General features: G+C 40.0%; 1 pseudogene; it reads right to left on the reverse strand.

The window, feature by feature from the left end:
• Window positions 1–9740: 9740 nt before the first annotated feature.
• On the reverse strand, window positions 9741–11375 carry LOC139020343 (phospholipid scramblase 3 pseudogene; annotated as a pseudogene).
• Window positions 11376–11716: the final 341 nt, after the last annotated feature.

The following is an 11716-nucleotide window of genomic DNA, read 5'->3' on the forward strand; positions in this document are numbered from 1 at the left end:
TCTGCAGAGGTATTAACTCTGTGGGTCTGCCAACAAGCACCTGGTGGTGGGTCTGCCCCCACTGCCGGTCAGCGAGGTCTGCAGTCCAGGGCAGCCCTTGTCAACTTGGCATTCATACTCATTCATATTAACTATATTTGCTTCCAACTAAAGGCAAAAAAAATTTAAAAATCATTCTTTCACCTAAAATTGATGCAAGTATTCTTTGTACAACAAAAACATGCTAAACCTCTTCCCTAAAGAGGATATACAAAGTGACTTATCCGTCTTTGAGGAATGTTCATTCTTCTCCTAGTGGAGTCAAGTCCCACTTTGACTATCCTAGAACTTTAATTCTGAGACATTGTTGACCACTATTAATCAATCTTATGTCAGAGTAAGGAAGTGAGTGAGAGAGAAAATTGGTTTATACAAATGCATGCTTAGAAGCAAGGGAGATATAATGTTCTTATTTACTAGTGACCTCATATTTGGAACTGGTCATGGGATCATACATGGTATTTATAACTTACATTTTCCACTTCTTTATTTCAAACACTTTTTGCCCCAGCTAGGGTCTATGTTAATTGTAGTTCCTTATTTTGTGGGGTGACTCAAATCTTCATTCATGAAGCGTTTCTGTCATTACAGTCCCTTTTTTTTGGTAGCTTTCCATTAACTTTTACCAAAAAACATGGGAAGACTAGGTGACATTCTAGGATCTCCTACATACTGGAAATACTTCCTCTAACCTCTTTCCAGTTGTTTCAGTGGCATGAGATGCCCAAAGTAGCCAATGGTAATCTCAGATTCCAGTACAATGTTGTATTCCCTGGTGGAATAATTTCTCCTTTGGGAAGTAAGACTGCTAAACCAAAAACAAGCAAGCAAACAAACCAATAAACAATCCAAAAGTTGTAGAGAAAGGAAACGGAAATATTGCTAGTGATTCATTAGCATTAATAGGTGAGGAGCTTTTTCCACATCTATTCTGTGATTCTGAGACTCCTGAATTCTGAGTATAGGAGAAACATCATTACATATTTAAAGCTGATTCAAAGCCTATCTTACATTCAGGAGGACATTATTCCAATCCCATAAAATGCTGTCACCAGCTGGTGCCATAAGTGAGTCTTCCAAAGGCCATTCCATAATTTTATTAGGCCAGCTGTTTCAGGATGAGGGGAACATAATGATACCAGAGAATTCCATGAGTTTGAGCCCAATGTTGTACTCCATTTGCTATAAAATGAGTTTCTTTGTTAGAAACAGTGTTGTATGGAATACTATGATGGTGAGTAAAGCTTTCTGTAGCCCACAGATGGTGGTTTTAGCAGAAGCACTGACTGTAGGAAAGGCAAAACTCTATCCAGCATAAACGTGTTTTCCAGTGAGAACAAAGAGCTGGTCCTTCAATGATGGAAGTGATCCAATATAATCAACCTGCTGCCAGGTGGGTAGGTAGCCGGTTCCCCTAGGCAAGGGTGCAATTTCAGGGGCTCACTGTTGAAATTTGCTCTTGGCAGGTTGGGTGCTCAGTCGTGGCTATTGCTAAATTGGCTTTTGTGAGTGAAAATCCATATTACTGAGCCCATGCCTAAGTTCCACTTTTGCTTTTATAATCATTGTCTTCATGAGCCAATTGAGCAATTATGGGTATAAATGAATAGTAAAAGAATGGGTAACTTTGTACATATGTTTATTAAGATCTGCTATTATAAAGTTGTTATTTGGTGAGCATTTATATGGCACAAAAATATTCTCATATTTCTTTCCACATACCTCTTCTCTAAGTCATGTTTCTTCCAAGTTGCTGACCAACCATTCAAAATTAGCCACTGCTCATGACTCATCTTAGTTATGTACCTCTATCCACCTCTCCTACCAGGAAAAATGAACATCCAGGTGCACAGCTTGAAGTTCCTCCCATTGGAAAGGTTTTACTCACCATGATTCTCCAGGGTTACACCTGTAATGCTACAGCTGTGCACTTCAAGAAGTGCCAGAATGGTGTGTGGAATTGTCTGTGAACAAAGACCAAATTGTCCTCCCTCATTCTGCTGTTACAGACAATTGAGAGAGAGAGAGAGAGAGAGAGAGAGAGAGAAGGAGAGATTGGGGAGAGGAGGTAATGTGGCAGAGATGGGAGCTATAGATATTAGAGCCACTTTTCATGCAACTTATTTGTGACTTCAAAACTTGTGGAGAAGAACCTATCTATCCCCTCCACTTTACTGAATACCGCTATGGAGGGCATGGTGGGTCAGACAACATCCTATTCATTATTAGTATTTAAGATCACATGATTATTTAATAGAGTCCTAACTCTTAAGTTAGGGACCCAGGAACAAGGCAGAAGCTTTTTTCTCAAATGAGAACAATTATTTTCAGAGAAAGTATAACTCTTTTCCCAAAGTCCAAGAGGTATACTGTAACTTATCTATAGGGGTCTGCCATAGCTTCCCATTAGGATTCCCAACTGCCATAGACACTCAAGCACCATTGGATATATGGAATCATATGACCCAAGTTGTAGATGGGTTGAATGGCAGCCAGTTTCTATTGTAGAGCCTACTCTGGATCTAGTTCCAAAATTGACAGCTAATTGTGTTTTTTGATGTGTAGGTTGAAGTAAGATGTCCAAATCTGGTATCTATTGCAACCAAAATACAGACACCTACTTCTTAGCGGAAGCAGGTGCCAGATAGAGACATGTTCACCATTTGATAAGAGATATTTCAACATGCACCAGACCATTGTTCCCTAGAAATTTCACAGATATGACATATTCCTGAATTATTATGGTACTTATTCTTTCATTCCCCGACATGCATATATCTTAACAAGATATCCAATGTACTTGATCCTTTCTGCTCACTAGCCAATCAGCATATCATCTTTGCAGTGAGCTTGCTTGATGTCCTATAGGTTAGAGAAGCAAGCAAGTTGCCAGCAGACTAAACTATAGAAGACAGCTGGAGAGTTGATAGAGTCCTAAGAAGGAATACTAAACCATATTACTGTTTTCCTTACTAACAAGTACAGGAAAAAGGATTTTGAGATTAACTGTCTCAAACTAGAATAAAAGGGTAGTGTTGATTTGTTTCAATAAAGTGACCACATCTGGAAATACAACTACATTGTAGTTACCATCTAATTAAGTTTATGATAGTACACTGTTGTTCATCAAGATCCATCTGCCTTATCTACAGGCCAAATAGATGAGTTGAATGAGGATGTGGTAGGACCCTTTCAGTCCTTGGTGACATGAACCTTGGGAGTCTTTTCAGGAATCTTATATTGCTTTTGTTTCACTACTTTGATAGGGAGTAGGAGTTCTACAGATCTCCATTTGACATCCTGTTGTAATCATCCTCAATCTATAAGTGAGATCCAATGTGAAGATTCTACCTGTCCCGGGGTATGTCTCTTCCAACTATGCTTGCCAGAGTGGAGAAAATAAACATGGGGTAATTTTGGGCACCCATTGGTTCACTATGAGATAGACCTGAACCAAAATGCCATTGATGATTAGACTTCATTTCCCTTTTTAAATCTTATCCAACCTGGTGGATCACAGTGGCAGTTTAGGTTCCCAGGGGATAGCCATTGTCCACTAAACCCTGAAAAATATGATTATTTCTCTTTCACCAATGTACAGTTACCTGGTGAATTGGCTCAGGCTCTTTTGGGGAAATTCAGGAGGAAGATTTATTGTTAAAATCACTAGAAGTGTAACATGATCCATAATCAAGGGAACCCATCCTCAATTTTTATAAGAGCCTCTGCATCTATAAACAGGGTCAAGTGTAGGAATTTGTTGAGGTGCCACAACTATTACAGTGATTCAAGAAAGAGTTTCCTCAGATTTAGAACCTTTCTAATTGCACAGATCTAGTATGACTTTAAGTGTTTTCCTAATTTATTTCATTCCTAGATACACAATGATTGGTTAATGCCAAAGAGCTCTGTAGGTCAAAACATTGTGGTGACTGCTTCAGCTCTATGTTGGTGTTTTTGTTTTTTTAAAATGTTCATGTTTTTTAGTATTCAGGTCCATCCATCAGTGCTTTAAAATAATGTGTGTTCTGTGATGTTTCGTGGTGTGTTCTATTCTGTTAATTAAATACTGTTGGTTGATTGTGTTTTCCAGTACTTCTATATTTTTGCTAATTTTTTGTTTAGTAGTTCTATGAGTTGCTTAGAATAGGGTATTAAAGTTGCCAGCTAAATATAACTGTGTTTTTTGTCTCACTGTTTTGGCAAAACATACACACATGCAACGTTCCCTGCATGTAGAAAACATGATTTGGTGACTGTTGAATATATGAGTTTTTGTTATTGGCTTTCAAATTTTTAAAACTAAACTAGAAAATTGGTTAGTGTGTTATATTCCATAGTTTATAATTCATTGTTTTTTTTAATTTGAAAATTTATATTTTCTAATATACATTTTAACACTTTATAAAAATACTAGGATAAACAAAGTGATAATTTTTAGGCCTTCTAGTCTTTATTTTATAGATAAATGTAAAAACCTATGGTTATTTCTATGGATGGAACACACTATAGCTTTTATTGCATTAAGATAATTTTGATTAAAAACAGCATGTCTATCCCTAGCTTATTTGGCTCAGTGGATAGAGCTTTGACCTGCATACCAAAGGGTCCAGGTTTGATTCCAGTCAAGGGCACATACCTTGGTTGCAGGCTCCTCCCCAGCCTGGTCCCGGTTCGGGCTCATGCAGGAGGCAACCAACCAATGTCTCTCACATGATGTTTCTCTGTGTCTTTCCCTCTCTCTTCCACTTTCCCTAAAAATCAATGGAAAAATATCCTCAGGTGAGGATTAACAACAACAACAACAAAATAGCATATCAAGAAGCAGCTGTGAATTCACAATTTACCCTTCCTGTTGAATATACATAGTGGGGATAGACACAAATATACTGTATTTATTTAAAAATTAAAAAGAGATAGCCTTGCTCAAAAACAGGGTAAATATTTCTATAGGCAAGAAATAGATCAGTAACTAAACAAAAGGGTAAAGGCACATGTCTCTTGCACTTGAGGAACCCAAATGGTCAAAGGCCATAGGAACTTGAGTACTTTGGACTAAGGTCAACACACATTGCCTTCTGTTCCTGGGTCGTTGGAAAAAAAACATTGATGAATGAAACTTGTAGGATGTGGCTGGGGTTCTCTGCCAAGGAAAGAAGGCAGAAAACAGTTGCCACAATTGCCTAAAGTTGGATCTTGGATGAGATGATAGAAAAGAGAAAAAAACAACACAATTATGTAATCAGAATCTGGATCACGCTCTATTATGGCTGTTGATATCACTTTTATACTAATGTGAAATGGGAGCCTTGAGGTGCCAATATAATGCATGGTCATGGACTAGAGGTCTTTTTTTAAATTAAAAATGTTTTTATTTATTTCAGGGAGGAAGGGAGAGAGAGATAGAAAGATTATTGATGAGAGAGAATCATTGATCAGCTGCCTCCTGCAGACCCCACACTAGAGATTGAGCCCGCAACCCGGGCATGTGCCCTGACTAGGAAACAAATCATGATCTCCTGGTTCATAGGTCAGTGCTCAACCACTGAGCCATGGGAGTCTTGAGGGGTGCCATGTAGGCAAGAAAAAAATCTGCTATATAGGGAAGCATGAACACAGAGAATAAGAAAGGGGAAAAAGTGAACTATCACTAAAGATAGGCATGCAAATTGAAATTTTAATACACATGAGGAAATCTACTTCCAAGACAGCCATTGCAAGAAATAGTAGGGACATGAGCATATGTCCATGAAATTCAAATTACAGACAATTTGGGGATGACTTTAAAATAAACATTTAAGAACTTCAAAGGTATAAAAGTAGAAGTAGTAGTTAAAATGAAATTAATTTATGAAACAAATTCAGACTGATACATATTTCTGAAAAACAGGTGGATATGGTAAAAAACCATTTCAAAATCTAAGGAATAAAAAATATGGGAAAATAATTAGCTAATTGGAAAATTATACTGAGAAATTCATCTGTAGCCTAGCACAAAGAGATGAAGAGTTGAAAAAGATAGGTGGGTTTTTAAAATGATGATGGGAAATAGATTGAGAGGCTCCAACATATGTTCTAGGTGCAGAGAATTGAAGAAATTGTATAGAAGCAATAATAGCTAAGATATATTTAGTTATGCAGTATTGGGAAGAAAGAGAACACAAACAATGAAGCAGTTTAAATATCTCAGTAAATGTTATTAACTATTGTATGTCTACTTTTTAAAAATTGAAATTTATGGGAATATAGGTTTAGACAACAAATGGAAAGTATTATTGGGGGAATGGGTATTTGTAGGTAGTTAAAGCTGGTTAACATTCTTTTCTCTTCTGTGGGGGGTAGAGTGGGGGACAGAGATGTTGGAATAATTTTAGGGCTTATCAGAAAAAAATATTTACTTAAGTATGCAAGTTGAAAACCTAAAGGTCATCACCAAAGAATAATAATGAAATTTATAACTTCTAAACCAGGAGATGTGTTGATATACCTTTTAACTCATATTTTCTTCAGATGTTCTACTCCTTGCATAAAGTCATGAACTCACTCTCCTCCCTCCTTCAGATTTTCTGCTGAGACTCACTGAGTAAACCCAACTAGAAGCCAGAGGGAAGGGGAGCTGGCTAAGGTGTCCTTACGGATCCACCTCTTGGGACACAGAGAATAGTGGAGAAGTGGGAGAGTAGATCTGGAGGTCTAACAGAACATATCTGGTACAACCTCACTGCAAAAATAAATCCCAGATAGAATACAGGCCCATATGTGGAAAACAAAACTTTGAAATAATTAGAAGCTCATACGAGATTATCTTTATATCCGAAGGGTATGAAATATTTCTTTACCAAGATCCCAAAAACATACTTCCCAAAAGACAGATGGGTGGAACTGTAGTAAAATTAAATTTTTGGAAGAACAGTATACAAAATTACCAAATACATATAACAAACTACATATGTAACACACAGAGGATAACTGTCCAGGATATAGAAATACTATGAATCAATGAAGTTGACTAAATAACCAATAGATGATATAAACCATTTCACAACAGTTAAAGTGAAACATGTTGAATCTTCATGTATCAGTATGGATAAATCTCAAGACAAAATACTGAATTTAAAAAAGAAAGGGTTATGTGTACTACAATTCCATTCATGAAAATTATGCTAAAAGTACAGAACATACTATATATTGTTTATGGGTAGATATGTAATAAAAGTATAAACCTATGGATTAGCTACAGTAAAGAAATCATGCTAATTCCTTCTGAGTAGGAATGGAGAGGAATGGGAGTGGGGAGTGTAAAATAGGTTCTTGAACATAATCTCAAATGTTTTATTTCTTTAACATCCTAAGAAATATGACAAAATGTCAGTTTTACTTAACTCAAGAAGTATATTGCATTATCCTTTTTTATTTTCTGGGCTTTAAAACTTTTTAAAAATATAAAAGAGGAAAATACTCATTTATCCAATACAAAAATACTCTCTCATATGTATTAGAGTGATTAGGGTCATCAATAGATTGTACTAATTTAAATTCTGTTGGCCAAGTTCATGGCTGAAGTGATGAAACTACTTTTGTGTTTATTCCAGTTCCACTGTGTCTCTGGTAATAGATCTGAACAAGCAAGAAATATTTATCCCCAGTCTTTCTTTCCCATAGCAAAAGAGAGCTGTCAGCATACAAAAATTTTCCCAAGAGTTTAGCAATCAGAAAGAGGTTTTTAATTCATGCATAAGTGTTAATTGATTTTTTAATTCACTAAGCAACATGCACAAAACAGTATTCTGGACTATGTAGATAAATACAGAAATTACCTTAGAGAAAAAAAAGTAGGTGGCAGGAAATTAACATTTACTAAGCACCTCAAGTGTGCCAGCCCCTAAACAGGAAGTTTAGTGCACAGTTAGGCTATTAATATGGAGTCTTTTAAATTTAATGTTTTGAAATATGTATTTAGAATTTATTTAATTTTCGCAGTTAGAAACTTGTTTCCTGTCGATAAAAATTGAATATTTATGTTCTATATAAGGGGTTTATTCCACAAACTAATTACCACAGTGTTGAACTTGTTTGCAATTGTCTTTTGTTGCACTGCATTGGTCATGCATACTCTAAGCAGTGGTTCTCAACCTTCTTAATGCTGCCACCCCTTAATACAGTTTCTCATGTTATGGTGACCCCCAATTTCATTGTTACAAATTGAACATAATTAAAGTATAGTGATTAATCACAAAAACAATATGTAAATATATATGTGTTTTCTGATGGTCTTAGGCGACTCCTGTGACAGGGTCGTTCGACCCCCAAAGACGTCACAGCCCACAGGTTGAGAACCACTGCAAAGGGATGCCTCACTTGGACAGAAGAGTGGAAGCTTCAAATTTTATTTAGACTATACTTGAACTTTGTTTTATCTGTCTTTTCTGTCAGCAAAACATTTCCTATTCTTCTGGGGCTTTTGTTCTTTCTCCAATTTTCTTTTCTGATTTTCTGGTCTGCAAAATTTATTGGGTGACATCAAAGCAAAAACAAGGTCTTAAGGTTTAACTCTTGATTTTGCTCCTTCCTGTTTGATCTTGGGTGACATAACTGACTTTTTAATGACCCAGTCTTCTCATCTGACAATTAGGACCACAATAATACTAATACTTAGCTCATAGGTTGTTGGGTAGGGAGGAAGGTGGATTAAAATTAGGAAATAATACATCTACCTCAGTTCAATAGTGAGGGGTATTAAGACTCTTAAAATGAAACGTGATTTTTTGAAGAGTTAAAATTTAGATGACAAAACAACCCATTTGTTCTTAGAAAATCGCACTTTATGACACAATCCTGTGCTTCAGATTTTCAGATCCGATGGCGTGAGGCAACCTCAGCTATATATATATGTATTCTTTAGGCTGGGATGTTCCCATACTTGTACTATGCTGTTTACACCTCACTCAGAATGCATTGACTCTATAAGGAGTGATTTTTAAATTTTCCACTTGAGGGTGCTGTCTACTTCTGTGGGAATTAGAATTGCACAAATGTCCAGTTACTCAAGGAACCTTATTTTCTGGGAACTCAATTTAACTTGTACCATATTTCCAATGTATACTAGTAACAGTGACATGTTAACTCCTTATAGATTGGTGCCTCATAGGTGTAAATAGCATAGTACAGATGCCATCCTGACCTGTGCTGGGCACTTTATATTAGACATTTCATTATATTGCATTAATCTTCTCAAATATCTTGAGGAGAATACTTACATCAATTTTGTAAATGAGCAAACAGTCTGAGAAAGGTTAATTAATTCTTCCAATTTGTCCTAACCAGTGTGTGGTATAAGCTCAAACTTAACCCTAGGTCAGTCTAATTAAAAAACTAGTTTATATTCCTCCATGTTTTCTCTCACATATATGTTGGCAAATATGTGTGAGCATATATATACATATACATATACAATACATATGCGTGTGCATGTGTGTTTATGTGAGTATATGCATATGTAATTTTACAATTGGTAGGCAAATATATATATACTAGAGGCCCAGTGCATGAAATTCGTGCACTGGGGGCGGGGGGGGGGGGGGGGGGGAGTGGTCCCTCAGCCTGGCCTGCACCCTTTCACAGTCTGAGACCTCTCAGGGGATGTCCGCCTGCCAGCTTAGACCTGTTCCCTCGTTTCTTACCGCCCGCCCGCTTGCTGGTCCTTACCACTGCTGAGAAACTTGGACTCCTTCCTCTGCGGTCACCCAATAGTCACATGCCAGGAAGTCACTCAGAAATATCTTGGCATTGGCCAACTTATGGAATTCTCCCTTCTCTCTGTTCTCTTGAGCCAGACTCCGGATGTTGACTGTGGCATTGTCTTGGTCATCGTTTTTTCCCCAAAACGTTACAAAGTTTATCTGAATATAACATACAAAGATGCAGCCTCCTTTGTAGGAACAGGGAAGGAAGGGGTGGTTAAGTAAGGCACATGGAGCTGTAGCAAGCACCAGCTGTGGGGAGGGCCAAGGGGGAGAGGAGGTTGGTACTGGGGCCAAGGCCCTAGAGCCATTGCTGGGGAAGTAGGGATCTCCTCTGAGTGCCACGTTCTGAGGATGAACTAATCGGTCAAGCTGAGGCAGAGGTGGGTGGCCGTATCAGTCATCTTTGGTGCTGTTTACCCTTTCCCACCCAGCTCTGTTGTAGAACCCCAGAGCCCTGGATTCCAAAGGCCCCATCCAGAGCAGAGGCCCTGGAAAGGGGTGAGAGGAAGTGAATAGGGCAAGTTTGAAAGCCGATATGCCTGTGTGCTGTGGGATGGCTGGAGACAGTGGTGAGAGGTAGCAGGGGAAGGGCTCTCATACATACCCTTCTGGGGGCCACAGGTGAAGGAGGCCAAGGGAGTAGGGTAGGGATGGGGCACCATGGCCCCAGCCTCTTAGGCATCCCTGTCTGTCCTCTGCAGTATACATGGAGGAAAGGGCTGCCTCTGAGGAGGGGCCAGGCCAGGTCAGGTGACCATCTTGAGTTCTGGCTGAGGTGATAGTCCTCACCCTGAGATGCCATCTAACTGGTGATGGCAGAGGGCCTCCTCGCTTCTCGAAGAACATGTAGTCAATGAGGAATGTGGCTCCCAGCAGTACAGCCTTCACTCTCATGTCCAGATCCAAAGTCATCTGCATCCATGAGGGCTTCTTGGAGCAGCCTCCCCCCCACTCCCCCAGCTGGCTGATGCAGGCCACACTGTGGGACTCATCCAGAGTCTTCACCTCAAAGCTGGTGTCTGTTGTCACAGCTGCAGGTCCAGCAGGGCCCCACCACTTGCAGGATCGTTGGTGATCAGCATCTTGAATGGAGAACTTGGGGAGGAAGGGATGCCAGGTCTGCAGCACATGGCCAATGGTGGTGTCTGGTGGCAACTGTATTTCCATCTCTTGGTCTCCAGAGTCCACCAGATGGACACAAAGGGGCTGGCGGCCCCACAGAACAGACATGCACGGCAGTTGCTCTCTTCAGCTGCCTCACCCAGGGGCTGTCCAGCCCCTGAGTGCAGTTCATACTGGTTTCTTGTCTCCCAGCATAGAAGCGTTTCCACTTGGGCAGGCCTCTAGTGAATCAGGATCTGATCAATCAGCACCAATAATTTGAGGCAAGAAGGTACCCCGGGCAGTGGCAGGAGTGGGGCAGCAGGCCTGGCAGCAGGCCCCAAGGCACTGGGGCTGGGCGAGGGGAAGAGAGCAAAGCTGGGCACAGGGGCAGGCACGTGGATGCTGTACCTGCTCTGGGTACCCAGCAGTCACAGGGTAGGGAGGAGGGGGCGAAGGGGCTTAGCCTGTGGGGGGCAAGTATCCTGCCATAGGAAAGGGATGAGGGTTCGCGGGTTGTCGCTATACCAGAAGCTTAGTTCTAGAAGTGGAGGCAAGCTCGGGGACAGTCTGACAGACACAGACAGACACAAAGACAAACAGGCAAACGCGGAGAGGTGGCTGCGCCAGGTGCCCACCCAAGGTCTCTCGGGTGGCGCCTCTGACTCGGGGAGAAACTGAAAGTATTAGCAGGCTGGGCAGAGTACCTGGGACCCTGGATTCCCTCTGGGGTTTGCAGAACCCACTCCCTCCCTTTGTTCTCCCATTCTCTGCAGAGGCAGCTTTTGGCAGACAGCAGGAAGAATGGATCCACGATCAGACCAATGGCCCAA

The sequence above is a fragment of the Myotis yumanensis genome, unplaced genomic scaffold, assembly GCF_028538775.1.
Source record: "Myotis yumanensis isolate MYYU_CA2020_CCGP unplaced genomic scaffold, mMyoYum1.0.hap1 SCAF_12, whole genome shotgun sequence".
In the NCBI taxonomy this organism is placed as follows: Eukaryota; Metazoa; Chordata; class Mammalia; order Chiroptera; family Vespertilionidae; genus Myotis; species Myotis yumanensis.